Genomic DNA, 16,628 nt, shown 5'->3' on the forward strand with positions numbered 1-16,628 from the left:
GTTATTTATGGGAAAGAACCCAGTCCACTGTGGATGGTGCCATCCTTAGGCTGATACATTTCTGGGTTCTATAAGAAACTCACCTGCTCAAGTCACAAGGAGCAAGCTAGTAAACAGCACTCCCTGAAGAGGAAACTTCTGGTTTCTTTGGGTATTCATTTGTGTCATTTGATATTTTTCTGGGAGCTGTCTTATGAAAGTATGTTGTGCTGAGGCAGACACTGGAGAGGATGTGAGGTTTGGAAAAAATTTGAGTAGAACCTAACAAATAGTGAACGACACTAATGCATTGGTTTGCCTTGCAATGATTTGCTGGTCTTCACTGATCTTCACTTGTAAGAGTTTGTAGAAAGAAAAAGGTCAAAGAACTTCGTATGGTATTCTGGATGTTTCTTTTTGCTTCCAAGGACTTGTGCCCATTAAGTGGGGCCTCACATTTTCTTCTGGGTGGAATCACTGTTACTGATTTGTGTCTGCTCTTTGCCTATTGGACTGGACTAAGAAGCTGATCTATGTTTTGAATCACCCCAAAAACTACTTCTAAACATGTCCACATACCACCTTCTATTAACAATCTTTCTACTCTACCTTTTCTTGGTAGACTAGAGGGGATGCTGAACTGTTAATGAACCCTTATTAGAATCCATTTTAAAAACTAAGCTTATAACTCTACCATTACCACTGTATCAGGTTCTGTTAGGAGATTCCTTTCCTGTTGTTTCTTTACCTAGGGAGAAAGTCTCCACAGTGGGACTGATACCCAGAAGTGTAAGCTGAAATAAACGCTTTCCTCCCAACTTTCCCTTGATCATAGGGCTTCATTATATCTGTTGTAATCTTAACTGTAATACTCTCTGAACTTTCTTGATGCATTCTGACTTATTACTATGTGGCTTATAATAAATTAAATTCTATCATTCTATATCTATCCTTTCAGAAACCTTATCTTCCTACATTCTTAGTTATGATACATGATGTTTCTAAATAGCCACATAACTCAACTTTATATTTATATACTTTGGTTAAAAAACAAAAATTGAAAGGAAGAAAAATAATTGAGAGTATGACAATATTCTTGATGTGAAAAAGGCTATGTAATTATATAATAAAATATGTAGTCATAAGAAAATTTTATGTTCAGTGATGTCACTGAAAAATATTTGTTGGTAAATCATTGGTAAATTGAAATAACTGTTGATGAGCTAGGTGTGGTGAATGCATGTCACTCCATCAAATTGTAGGTGAACAATAAGAAATGGAAGTTAGAGGTGGGGCTGATTCTCATCAATCTGTGTACCTTCCCTGCCAGAGGAGAGCTTGCCAACAGGGAGGACTCTGACTCTGGGACTCAGGGGAAGTTGTCATTTTCTCTTATGTGACTCGCTAAAGCACACAGGCTGAATAAACAGCAGAGCAGCTGGGATAGGGTCCTACAAGCCTACAGCCAGGAGTTGGAGCAGATCCTCAGTCCTCTGTGCACCTTCTCTATCAGAGGAGTGCTTGCCTCCAGGGAGTGTCTGACACTTGGGACTCAGGGGAGATCACCATTTTCTCTTTTGTGACCCTTCAAGGCCGGTCCACTCAGGAGCACACAGGTTACCGAAGTGACAGAGCAACTGGGACAGGGTCTTAAGGGCCTACATTACCACCCAGGTGGTGGGGCTGTTCCACAGCCTTTTGTGAACTGGCCTTGACAGGAGAGAGCTGGTCTTCCATGAGTACTGACACAGGCATACAGACTCACCAGAGGAACAAGCTACAACCAGAGACAGCAAGAACATCTATCACCAGTGATTAACAGATGGCAAAAGGCAAAAGTAAAAAATCTTACTAACAGAAACCAAGACTACTTGGCATCATCAGGAGCCAGTACTCCCACCACAGAGTGTCCTTGATACCTCAACACACCGGAAAAGCAAGATTCAGATTTAAAATCATATCTCATAATGCTGATAAAGGATTTTAAGAAGGACATTAATAACTCCCTTAAAGAAATATAGGAGAACACAGGTAAACAGGTAGAAGGCCTTAAAGAGAAAACACAAAATTCTCTTACAGGAGAACACAGAAAAACAGGTGAAGGTATTGAACAAAAGAATCCATGATATAAAGATGGAAGTAGAAAAAATAAAGAATTCACAAAGGGAGACAATTCTGAAGATAGAAAACCTAGGGAAGAAATCGGAAGACATAGATGCAAGCATCATAAACAGAATACAAGAGATGGAAGAGTGCAGAAGATTCCATAGAAAACATGGACACAACAATCANAGAAAATGCAAAATGCAAAAAGACCCTAACTCAAAACATCCAGGAAATCTAGGACNNAATGAGAAGACCAAACCTACGGATAATAGGTATAGATGAGAATGAAGATTTTCAAATTAAAGGGCCAATATATATCTTCAACAAAATTATAGAAGAAAATTTCCCTAACCTAAAGAAAGAGATGCCTATGAACATACATGAAGCTTACAGAACTCCAAATAGACTGGAGTTCTATACATATAATAATAAAAACATATAATAATATGTTCTATACATATAATAATAAAAACACCAAATGTACTAAATAAAGACAGAATATTAAAGCACTAAGCGAAAAAAGGTCAAATAACATAGGAAGGCAGACCTATTAGAATTACACCAGAATTCTCACCAGAGACTATGAAAGCCAAAAGATCCTGGACAGTTGTCATACAGTAACTACGAGAAAAGAAATGCCATCCCAAGCTACTATACCCAGCAAAATTCTCAATTTCCATAGATGGAGAAACAAAAGTATTCCAGAACTATATCAAATTTAAACAATATCTTTCCAGGAATTGAACCCTTCAAAGGATAATAATGGGAAAACACCAATCAAGGAGGGAAATAGTGCAATAGAAAAAGCAAGAAAGTAATCTTTCAACAAACCTAAAAGAAAATATTCACATGAACAAATTTCCAACTGTAACAACAAAAATAACAGGAAGCAACAATTACATTTCCTTAATATCTCTTAATATTAACAGACTGAATTCCCCAATAAAAAGACATAGACAAAGATACTGGCTAATTAAAAGGATCCAACATTTTGCTGCATACACAAAGCCCACCACAGGGACAAACACAGACTCTACCTCAGAGTAAAAGGCTGGAAAATAATTTTCCAAGCAAATGGTCCCAAGAAACATGCTGTAGTATCCATTCTAATATTAAATAAAATCCAATTTCAACATAAAGGTATCAAAACAGACAAGGAGGGACACTTCTTACTCATCACAGGTAAAATCTACCAAGATGAACTCTCAATTCTGAAAATCTATGCTTCAAATGAAATGTCATCCACATTCATTAGAGAAACTTTACTAAAGCTCAAAGCACACAATAACAGTGGGAAACTTCAACACACCACTCTCATCAATGGACAGATCATGGAAACAAACTGAACAGAGACACAGTGAAATTAACAGAAGTTATGAAACAAATGGATTTAACTGATATCTATAGAACATTTTATCCCCCCTCAAAAGGATATGCCTTTTTCTCAGCACCTCATGATACCTTCTCCAAAATTGACCATATAATTTGTCACAAAACAGGCCTTAACAGATGAAGAATATTGAAAATATCCCATTCATTCTATCAGATCACCATGGACTAAGGCTGATCTTCAATAATAGCATAAACAATAGAAAGTCCAAATATATGTGGCTCTACTCACTGATAACTTGTTCAAAATAAAGAAAGAAATTAAGACTTTTTAGAGTTTTTTTTTTTTTTTAAATGAAGCCACAGCATATCTAAATTTAAGTGACAAAATGAAAGCAGTCCTAAGAGGAAAACTCAGCTATTGGGGCCTGCAAAAAGAACCTGGAGAAAGCATACACTAGCAGCCTGACAGAACACCTAAAAGCTCTAGAAAAAAAGGAAGCAAATTCACCCAAGAGGAGTAGACAGCAGGAAACAATCAAACTCAGGGCTGAATCAACCAAGTGGAAACAGAAAGAACTATACAAAGTATTAACCAAACCAGGAGTTGATTCTTTGAATAAAAAATCGATAAAATAGATAAATCCTTAGCCAGACTAACTAGAGGGAACAGGGACCATATCCTAATTAATAAAATCAGAAATGAAAAGGGATACATAACAGCAGAATCTGAGGAAATCCAAAAAAATTACCAGATCTTCCTAAAAAAAAAAAGGCCGTACTCAACAAAACTGGCAAACTTGGATGAAATCGACAATTTTCTAGACAGATGCCACGTAACAGAGTTAAAACAGAATCAGATTAATGATCTAAACATTCCCATATCCCCTAAAGAAATAGAAAGAGTCATTAATAGTTTCCCAACCAAAAAAGGTCCAGGACCAGATGGGTTTAGTGCAGAGTTTTATCAGACCTTCAAAAAAGATGTAATACCAATATTCCTCAAACTATTCCACAAAATAGAAACAGATGGTACTCTACCCAATTCACTCTATAAAGCCACAATTGCTCTAATACTTAAACTACACAAAGAACCAACAAACAAATAGAACTTCAGACCACTTTCCCTTATGAATATCAATGTGAAAATAATCAATAATATTTTTGCAAACCGAATCTCTGAACACATCAAAGTGATCATCCATCATGATATTGTAAGCTTCATTACAGGGATATAGGGATGGTTCAATATACAGAAATCCATCAACATAACACACTATATAAACAAACTCAAAGGGAAAAAAAAAACACCACATGATCATCTCAATAGATGCTGAGAAATCCAACATCCATTCATGATAAAAGTCTTTCTGATCTTGGAAAGATCAGAAATTTAAGGCACATATCTAAAGATAAAAAAGCAATATACAACAAACCAGTACACAATATCAAACTTAATGCAGAGAAACTTGAAGAAATCCTACTACAATCTGGGACTAGACAAGGTTGACCACTATCTCCCTACCTATTTAATATACTACTTGAAGTCCTAGCCAGAGCAATTAGACAACAAAAGGAGATCAAAGGGATACAAATTGATAAGTAAGAATTCAAAATATCATTATTTGAAGATGATATGAAAGCATACATAAGTGACTCCAAAAATTACACCAGAGAACTCCTATACTTGATAAACAGCTTCAGTGAAGTATCTGGATATAAAATTAACTCAAACAAATCAATGGCCTTTCNCTACACAAAGGATAAACAGGCTGAGAAAAAAATTAAGGAAACAACACCCTAGTCACACAATAGTCACAAATAATACAAATAATATAAAGTACCTCTAACTAAGAAAGTGAAAAATCTGTATGGTAAGAACTTCAAGTCTCTGACGAAAGAAATCCAAGATCTCAGAAGATAGATCTCCCATGGTCATGGATTGGCAGGATTATTATAGTAAAAATGGCTATCATGCCGAAAGTAATCTACAGATTCAGTGCAATCCCTATCAAAATTCCAACTTAACTCTTCACTGAGTTAGAAAGGGCAATTTTATCTGTAAAAACAAAAAACCTAGGATAACAAAAACTATTCTCAACAATAAAAGAACCTCTGGTGGAATCACCATGCCTGACCTCAAGCTGCACTAGAGAACAATTGTGATTAAAAACTGCATGGTACTTGCACAGTAACAGACAGGTAGATCAATAGAATAGAATTGAAGACCCAGAAATGAACCCACAAACCTATGGTCACTTGATCTTTGACAAAGGAGTTAAAACCATCCAGTGGAAAAAAAGACAGCATTTTCAACAAATGGTGCTGGATCAACTGGAGGTTAGCATGCAGAAGAATGTGAATTGATCCATTCTTATCTCCTTGTATAAAGCTTAAATCTAAGTGGATCATGGAACTCCACATAAAATCAGAGACACTGAAATTCATAGAGGAGGAAACGGAGAAGAGCCTTGAATATATATGGGCACAAGGGGAAAATGCCTGAACAGAACAACAATGGCTTATACTGTAAGATCAAGAATTAACAAGTGAGAGCTCATAAAATTGCAAAGCTTTTGTAAGGCAGAGCACACTGTCAATAAGACAAAAAGGCATCCAAGGGATTGGGAAAGGATCTTTACAAATCCTAAATCCAATAGAGGGCTATTATCCAATAAGTACAAGAAATCAAGAAGTTGGACTCCACAGAGCCAAATGACCCTATTAACAAATGGGGTAAAGTGCTAAACAAAGAATTCTCAACTGAGGAATACTGAATGGCTGAGAAGCACCTAAAACAGTTATTCAGCATCCTTAGTCATCAGGAGAAATGCAAATCGAACAACTCTGAGATTCCACCTCATACCAGTCAGAATGGGAGAGATCAAAATCTCAGGACAGCAGATGCTGGAAAGGATTTGGAGAAAGAGGAACACTCCTACATTGCTTCTAATGCTGGTGGGATTTTATGCTGGTACAAGCACTTTGGAAATCAGTTTGGCAGTTCCTTACATATTTAGTCATAGTACTACCAGAAGATCCAGTAATACCACTCCTGAAGATACTCCAGCCTGTAGTAAAGAAACATGCTCCACTATATTCATAGCAGCTTTATTACTAGTAACCGGAAGTTGGAAAGAACCCAGATGTCCCTCAACTGAAGAATAGATTCAGAAAATGTGGTACATTTACACAATGGAGTCCTACTCAGCTTTTAAAAACAATGAATTTATGAAATTCTTAAGCAAATGGATGGATCTGGTGTATATCATCCTGAGTGAGGTAACCCAATCCCAAAAGAACACTCATGATAAGTGGATATTAACCCAGAAGCTCAGAATACCCAAGATACAATTTGGAAAACACATGAAAGTCAAGAAGAAGGAAGACCAAAGTGTGGATACATCAATCCTTCTTTTTTTTTTTTTAATTATTATTATGGCAACAAAATACCCATGGAAGGAGTTACATAGACAAAGTGTGAAGCAGAGACTGAAGGAATGCCCATCCTGACACTGCCCCACCTGGGAATTATTCCATAAACAGCAACCAAAACCAGACATTATTGTGGATGCCAAAAACTGCTTGCTGACAGGAGCCTGATATAGCTGTCTCCTGAAAGGTCCTGCTAGTGCCTGACAAATACAGAAGTTAATGTCCACAGCCATACATTGGATGGAGCACAAGGTCCTCAAAAATGGAGCTAGAGAAAGTACCCAAGGAGCTGAAGACATTTGCAGCTCCAAAGCAACAATATGAACTAACCAGTATCCCTAGAGCTCCCCAGGATTTAACCACCAACCAAAGAAAACACATGGTGGGTGGGACTCATGGCTCTAGCTGCATATGGAGTAGGGGATGGCCTAGTTGGTTATCAATGGGAAGAGAGGCCCTTCATCCTGTGAAGGTCATATGCCCCAGTATAGGGAAATGCCAGGGCCAAGAATTAGGAGAGCAGGTGGAGGGGGAGGTGATAAGGGGGTTTTGGAGGGGAAACTAGATAAGGGGACAACATGAGAAATGTAAATAAAGAAAATATCTAATAAAAATAAAAAAAAAAAGAAAGAAAAGAAGAAAGGACTATTCTCAGAGGGAAAAAAAAGAACAGGAAGTTGAAGAAAATACAATGAAAGACAAATTTTATTCTTAATGATCCCCATGTAACTATATGAATTAATATTGTCTAGAAAATGTGGATATATAAATAATAAGTTCTTTAAAAGTTAGTCGAATATTTGTACTTGTATACAATATATTGGTAAGCGATGATTGAATTTAAGTATGAAAAGATCAAATAACATATAAGATTTACCTCACCTGAACTTGATAATACAAAAGCATTCTGATTCTTTTAGTGTATGTGATAAAATGCTACATGTTAACTTAGAAATGTCTGCGATACTATCCATTTCAATATACATGAGAACCATGTTTTGTTGTCAGAATATAAAAAACATGTTAATCATACACGTTATTTCATCATGCAGCAAATTCTACTTTACTAAATAAATGCAATCCCTAATTGTATCCTAAATATTTACTCTTATAAACATATATGTGTAGTACTCATCAATCAATAAAGAAACTCACTTTGCCTCATAGATGGTAGAGAACCAATCCATACCCAGCCCCAACTGATCCAACCAAAGGAGAACTCCTATATCCATGACTCAGGAAACACCATTACATTGTGGAGAGGAGTATTTTTAAAAGTCAGAGGAGCAAAATGCATACTATGAGATTGCACCTCCTAGAAATGCCTGAAAATATATACATATAACATCTCATTATCATGACTTCATAAATAAAACCTGAATGAGGATGATAACAATAGATGTGTCAACATGGAAGGTGAAAATCTCATGAAGTCTCTAACTTTAGAAAAATGACTATAGGGAACTAAGGAATACTGAGAGTAATAGAAATAATCTTCCCCAGGGAAAAGAACCCCAGTGGGTATCCAAAACCAAGTGGTGAGCCCTGAAATCATATACATACATTCATACAAATAACATATGTACTGAGAAGGGATTAAAAGAAAGAAGGGTGTCTTGCTTAGGGTTTTACTGCTGTGAATAGACACTCTGAGCAAGGCAACTCTCAGAAGGACATTAAATTGGGGCTAGCCTATAGTTTCAGAGGTTCAGTCCATTACCATCAATATGGTACCATGACAGCATCCAGGCAGTCATGGTGCAAGAGTAGCTGAGAGCTCTACATCTTCATCTGAAGGCAGCTAGCAGAATACTGACTTCCAGAAAGCTAGGACTAGGGTATTAAAGACCACTCCCACAATGATACTACCTACTCAAACAAGGCTACACCTCCAAATAGTGTGTGGGGTCTAAAAGGGGGTCTAGGGGAAGAGGGGGAGGGATAACCCACATCTGGCCAGATTTCCACCTATACTCTGGTCAGGTGGGTGTGGGAAGGCTACCAGATGCTTTCCACTGAGTCCTGGGTAGGCATCCAAGCCTCTGACCCACTTGACTGGCTGTAGACAAGGGGAAGACCAACCTAGGGGCCCTAGGGCCCCACCCTGTAGCCCTGGAGTTATGGGAGAGAGGGAAGAGGGAAGAGAAGTTCCCACGCATGTGAGAGTGAGTGCAGCCTTGATGAGCAGAGATTGTCTATGGTTTTAGAAAGGCAGGGGAAAAGAGAGAAGGTAAAAGAGAGAGAGGGGCCAGCCATGGACAAGAGGAGACAAAGGGAGAAAGGAGAGAGAGAGAGGAAAGGCTGGAGAGAAAGAGAGAGTAAGAGGGATAGAGTGAGAGGAGAGGAGAGTAAGAACAAGAGAACAAAGGAGTAAGAGAGCATGGAGGAGCCAAACAGTCCCCTTTAAAGTGAGCTGCTATCCTTTCTGTTGCTAGGTAACTGGAGAGGAGTTTAGCCTGACCACTGGGTCCCAGGGTTCAGCATCTCAGCTGGACTGGAGACCAGCCTGTTTGTGCATAGCCCAATGCCTCACAATAGTGCAACTCCCTGCACCAAGTATAGGCAAACCATCACAAAACGGAAAGGGAAGATAATGTGATTATATTTTAATTTACAAAAATAGTGCCAAAGAAAGGAGAAATTTTGAGCTGCATAGTTCACTGTCTCTCCCATTCTAGAATGACTCGTTCATTTGAATTGAACTATAGACAACTCAAAATTTCAGATAATCAGCATAGTGACATTGAATTTCTGATTTAAAATGGTTGATACTAATTTCAAAGCCTACCCTGGACTTTACTAATGTTCAGTAGATACTAAGACTCTATTACTCTATGTAGGACACTAAAAATTACAAAGGGGCACAAAATATTAATTACCTGGAATCAGCTATTGTAACAGTCTTGGAGAGAAATTAGTTCATAAATAAAATATGAAAAGGTTATAAAAGTGAAATTTTATAAGAAGTAGTGTTCTTATTTGAAAAATATTTTGGATTCATGGGATAATATTGCTTCAAAATCACCAGACAAAAGGAGTCATGTGCCCATTTATTTGCATGACCATTTCAAAAAATGCAAGATGAACAATTACCATATCATTTTTATAATTAGACTGATGTTCAAACTAACATTTCTTCTGTTTTCTCCTTTGATAAGTCTATAAGAAGCATATAATAATTGCATTTATTTTTTCAAGTTCTAAATAGTATTGCATGTGATAGTGATAGTCAAAATGTTTTCCTAAGATCTAAGGTACATAACAATATGTGTAGCTAGCTTCATAGATGTTTAATAATATATCTTTATATTTTTCATAATTTAACCAAGTAAAAAACTCAACTTAAATGTAGTGAAGGTATATATTATGGTCATCATATAATATATAAATTACATATTATATGTATAAATGAATATATATGCACATTAGGGTCATCATGCAAATATACATATATATATATATATATATATATATATATATATATATATATGATATGATATATATGATGCGATAGTAGAGAAATAGCTCAGTACTTGAATTCTTTGAGTACCAGCTTAGAATTCTTTGACTATCAGTAGTAAAATAACAATAACACAATAACTTCTGGGCCCCAAATTTGCAAACATAGGAATCTGAAAGAGCCACACTGGCTATTTATCTCTCTCTTAGCTATGCTTCAATATATGTGACTTTTATGAAAGACATTTTCTTGCACTGATAGAAAAGGACACAAGGAGGAACACCAATATGTTTTTTAACAATCTTGGCCTCCTTTTATCTTGCTTAGCTTTTGCTGACTTCAGATAATAAATTAACTGTTTTTAAAAGTTTCAGCAAAGTTCCACCATTGTGATATGGAAGATTAGATCTATGGCAGGTATATCACTGAATTTACATCTAATTCTTGCTAATATGTCAACAGGAGAGATTTCTTGTGGGAGTTTTAATGTAGTACTTTATCCATTATTCCTTTAAAATATACAGTGATATTTATGGCCTTCATTAGAAACAGGCTCATTATTTGTCAAACATACCTCAAAAGAGTTGCCATATTTCATGTGTGTCTCTAAATTTTTGATTCTAGGTTATATGTATGAGTATAGGTTATATGTACATGTTATGAAAATTTGATTTAGATGTTTGACATACTTTTTTTATATCTCATATTGACCATCATTGGTTATCATGCCCTATTAGTTCAGACAACAGTGGCATTTTCATATGCTATTTCTTCTTTCTTTCTGCCTGAAAATTTTATTAACAGTAAAGGTTCTTCTATAATAACTGTTTATCTTGAAGTACACTTCTGGTAGAAAGGCTGAATTGGTGCTTGCTCCTTTCTCCTTACTGGCCAGTTTGTAAAATAACAATTCCCTTTCATCTCTGATGTTAAGTTTGTATTGTTTCCTAATTAAACATATAAAGAGACATTGATCTTTCCCAAATTCCAGCTCTTTGCTGATTTCTTTTCATCAATTTCATATTTTAAACTTCATTGATTTCTGCTCTGACATGTATTATTTCTTGTGTTTTCCTTTTATTACTTTGCTTTTCTAATTCCCTAAGGTGAAAGTTTGGAAGATTGATTATAGTCTTTTATTTCTAATATACACATTTCATTCCAGAATTTCCCAGTAAACTTTTCTTTTTGCATTTCACATATTTTGATAAATTATGTTTTTATTTTATATATTTATAAGTATATTTCAGTGTCTCACAGAATTCTATTTTGATCCTTGTGTGATTTATAGATGTGCTTTTAATTTTCTAAGTGTTCTGGAATATTACATCTGTCTTTTATTATTGATTTCATGTTTAATTTTTCTGTGATCTGGCAGCAGACACTGTGATTTCTCTTCTTTTAATTTTCTTAGGTGGGTTTTTTAGTCAGGGTTTGTCTAGGTAGTCATTACAAAACAGATGAAGAAAACATTATATTTCACTGTTGCAAGATAAATAAGCCAGTGGAATTTCTGCATGATGGCCTCACAGGTAAATTTGATCTTGTTCAACTTGAGGGTCTCATATGCACAGTACATGTGCATGAACAGTACAAACTGGACATGATGGGATTTGAAAACTATAGAGACCACAAAGTTTTTACAGAAGTGGCAGTAGAATTATAAGGAATTTAGGAAAGAGAGAATGAAATGATTAAAATATGGTATATAAAATTCCCAAAAAAGTAATTATAAAGACAGAAAAATTCTAATTTTAAATCATTTACTACTTAATAAATTTAAATTTCTTATCTATACAATTTTTCTCTTGTGAGTACTAATTGTGCTTCATTTTGATTAATTTTGTTCCCTCACTAGACAGATAACTTTGAGACACTAAAAAAATTATTTTTTAACTTATATGTAATTTATTCATTTGCTTATCATACCTGCTCTGTTGTTTCATATACTAAGATCGGGATCTATAAGAAGGAAAAATTCAATACATTTTTATTGAAATGAACTATAGTTGAATGAAATAATATATATAAATAACAATGGAGAGAATAGGAATTGTATCATATTTAGAAGGCAGAAACTCAAACCCAACTTGTGTATTTTATTGTTTGTTATGGTTGCAAATTAACTAACATGACTGGGATTCATGTCCTCTCTGGCAAAGAAGATAAAATGAAGCTTGCCTTTGCACATCAGGATAACATAAAATGTTCATTCTAAACTGTATTATTAACTAGCCTGGTCACAATAGAACTTTAACAATACTGACTTAAGATTTTGAATTATTGAGTGAACAAACTTGTGAAATTGTCATGAGGGTGACTTGACACTGTGCAGATATATTAGATAATTCACAATCCTAAACTTGACTTATAAAAATTGACTAATATGCATCTACAAGTTAAGATGTAAGAGCTAGGATAGTTAATTGTATAGTGATCCTGCAGCACATACACATGGAACAGAGAAAGCAGGGGCAAAACTCAAATTATAGGTAAATGACCATATGTCTGGGAAGTCAACAGCCATAAAGGATTAGAATAGGATTTGTCATACTCTTGTATGCACTGTAGATCACTTATCTATGGATTCCTGGTAGGCAGACTTGATTTTTTTCTGTACTTAATACTATGAGAAAATAATTGGACTAAAAAGCAAGAATATCCAAAAGAGAGGCATTTTTATTCATATGTTCAGTGTTATTTTAAGTTTTTCATAAAGTTAAACATCTGAGCAATGAATAATTATATGGAATAATATGGTAGATCTAATAATATATAATCTGATCTAATAATATAAATGTTCTACTATAGAAAATTCAAGAACAAAGAGAAAGAGTAGTCAAATAGATCTTTTCAACAAGCCAAAAGAAAATTGGAAAAATTGACTTTAGATTAAATTATTCTACAAGTAATGAAAAAAAGAAGAAAATAAAAGGAATTCTTTCAGAATATGCAGGAAAAAGATCCTCATCATAAACACCAATCCAAATACCAAGAACTGATCAATCATATAATATGTTTGAATGTAACATTTGTATTTTATTTATATAAGTGCATTGAACATACCCTCATACTTTGACTCATAAAATGATTTCTTAAAAGAAATGTTAGACTTCAATGATAGGGTTATGAATCAGAGAGCTTATGAGGCAAATTAGGATCTTTAAAATGGAGGCTAAGCACAGAGAAGAGGAGCAGATGGGACAGGATCCTTCTGGACACCCAGTAGTTAATGTTGCTGCACAGCCATCTATACACAGGTCCCACTAAAAGAGAGCTATTTTTCCCAGGATTTCTCTCACTCCTGGACTTGGAGGTGAGATAGCCACTTTCTCTCCAATAACTATCCAGGGCTGGACCAGCAAAGAGTGCACTGGGCACAGGAACAAAGGAGCAGCTGGGACATGACACATTCTGGTTACCATCAGCACCCAGGAAATGAGGCTATTCTACAGGCCACTGTGCACAAGTTCTGTAAGAAGAGAGCTGGTCTCCCAGGAGTGCTGGGACAGGCTTACAGGCCCACAGGAGGGACAAGCTCCTGCCAATTACAGAAAGACCAAATAACACCAGAGATAACTCGATGGAGAAAGGCAAGTACAAGAACCTAACCAACAGAAACCAAGGCCACTTGGCATCATCAGAACACAGTTCTTCTACCACAGGAAGCCATGGATACTCAAACACAACAGAAAAGCAATATTCGGATTTAAAATCAAAATACATAATACTGATAGAAGATTTTAAGAAGAACATAAATAACTCCCTTAAAGAAATAACAGTAGACAAGAAAACAGGTAAAGGCCTTTAAAGAAGAAACACAAAAACCCCTTAATTAATTATAGGAAAACACAAACAGGTGAAGGAATTCAACAAAACTATCCAGTATCTAAAAATGGAAATGGAAAAAGAATAAAGAAATCACAAAGGGAGACAACCCTGGAGTTAGAAAACCTAGAAATGAGATCAGGAGTCATAGATGCAAGCATCACCAACAGAATACAAAATATAGAAGGGAGAATCTCAGGTGTCGTAGAAAACATAGACACAACAATCAAAAAATGCAAAATGCAAAAAGATCCTAATCCAAAACATCCAGTAAATCCAGGACACAGAGAAGACCAAACCTGAGGATAATAGGTATAGAAGAGAATGAAAATTCCCAACTTAAAGGACCAGTAAATATCTTCAACAAAAATTATAGAAGAAAACTTCCCTAATCTAAAGAAAGAGATGCCCATGAACACACAAGAAGCTGACAGAACACCAAATAGATTGGACCAGAAAAGAAATTCTTCAAGTTACATAATAAGCAAAACACCAAATGCACTAAACAAAGAAAGAACATTAAAAGCAGAGAAAAAGGTGAAGTAACATATAAAGGCAGACCTATCAGAACTATACCAGACTTCTCTCAAGAATCTATAAAAAACAGAAGATACTGGACAGATGTCATACAGAACCTAAGAGAAGACAAATGCCAGCCCAGGAAAATTCTGAATTACCATATATTGAAAAACCAAGATATTCCATGACAAAAAACAAATTTACACAATATATTTCCACAATTCCAGTACTTCAAAGGAAAATAAATGGAAAACTCCAACAAACGTAGGGAAAAAGAAGGAAAATAATTTTCTTTTAACAAAACAGAATGAAGAAAACCAGATAAACATAATTCCACCTCTACCAACAAAAATAACAGAAAGCAGCAATAATTTTTCCTTAATATCTCTTAATATCAATGCACTCAGTTCCTCAATAAAAAAGACATAGACTAAAAAACTGGATAGGTAAACAGGACCTAGCATTTTACTGAATGCAGGAAACCCACCTCAATGACAAAGACAGACACTCCCTCAGAGTATAAAGCTGGAAAACAATGGTCCAAACACATAGTCCCAAGAACCTAGCTGAAGTATCCATTCTAATATCAAATAAAATCCATGTTCAACCTAAAGTTATCAGAAAAGATAAGGAAGGACACTTTATCCTCATCAAAAGAAAAATCTTCCAAGAGGAACTCTCAATTCTAAACATCTATGCTCCTAATGGGAGGGCACCCACATTTATAAAAGAAATGTTACTAGAGCTCAAAGCACACATTGTACCTCACACAATAATAGTGAGAGACTTCAACACTTCACTTTCATCAAGATCCTGGAAACAGAAACTAAACAGAGAAACCGTGAAACTGCTAGAAGTTATGACCCAAATATATTTAACAGATATCTATAGAACATTTTATCCTAAAACAAAAGACTATAACTTCCTGTCTGCACCTCATGGTACATTTGCCAAAATTAACCGCATAATAAGTCAAAAAACAGGCCTCAACAGATATAAGAAAATTGACATACTCCCATACATCCTATCATATCAAAATGAACTAAGGTTGGTCTTCAATAATAACATAAACAATAGTAGTCCCACATACACGTGGAAGGTCAACAACACTCTGTTCAATGATAACTTGGTCAAGGAAAAAATAAATAAAGAAATTAAAGACTTTTTAGAGTTTAAAAAACAATGAAGTCACAAAAAACTTATGGGGCACAATGAAAGTAGTGCAAAGGAGAAAACTCATAGCTCTGAGTACCTGCAAAATGAAACTGGAGAGAGCACACACTAGCAGATTAACAGCACATCTGAAAGCTCTAGAACAGAAAGAAGCAAATACACCCAAAAGGAGTAGATGGCAGAAAATAATCAAATTCAAGACTGAAATCAACCAAGTAGAAGCAAAAAGAACTATACAAATAATCAGCCAAACCAGAATCTGCTTCCTTGAGAAATTCAACAAGATAAATAAACCGATAACCAGTCTAACCAGAAGGCACAAAGACAGTATCCGACTTAACAAAATCTGAAATGAAAAGGAAGAAGTAACAACAAAAATTGAGAAAATAAAAAACAAACAAACAAACAAAAACAAAAACAAAAAAACCAAAAAATCACCACCACCACCACCAAAAACAACAACAAAAAACAAAAAACAAAAACAAAATGAAAAAAAAATCAGATCCTACTACAGAAGCCAATATTCAACAAAACTGGAAAATCTGGGTGAAAAATGGGCAATTTTCTAGATAAATACCAAATACTAAAGATAAATCAGTATCAGATAAACCATCTAAACTGTCCCATATCCCCTAAAGAAATACAAACAGTAATTAATAGAGTCCCGACCAAAAAATGTCCAGGAATGGATGGGTTTAGTGTAGAGTTCTATCGAACATTCAAAGAAGACACAATACCAATACTCTTGAAAGTGTTCCACAAAATAGAAACAGAAGCAACTCTAACCAATTAGTTCTAT

The sequence above is a fragment of the Mus pahari genome, chromosome 9 (genome assembly GCF_900095145.1).
Source record: "Mus pahari chromosome 9, PAHARI_EIJ_v1.1, whole genome shotgun sequence".
NCBI classification, from domain to species: domain Eukaryota; kingdom Metazoa; phylum Chordata; class Mammalia; order Rodentia; family Muridae; genus Mus; species Mus pahari.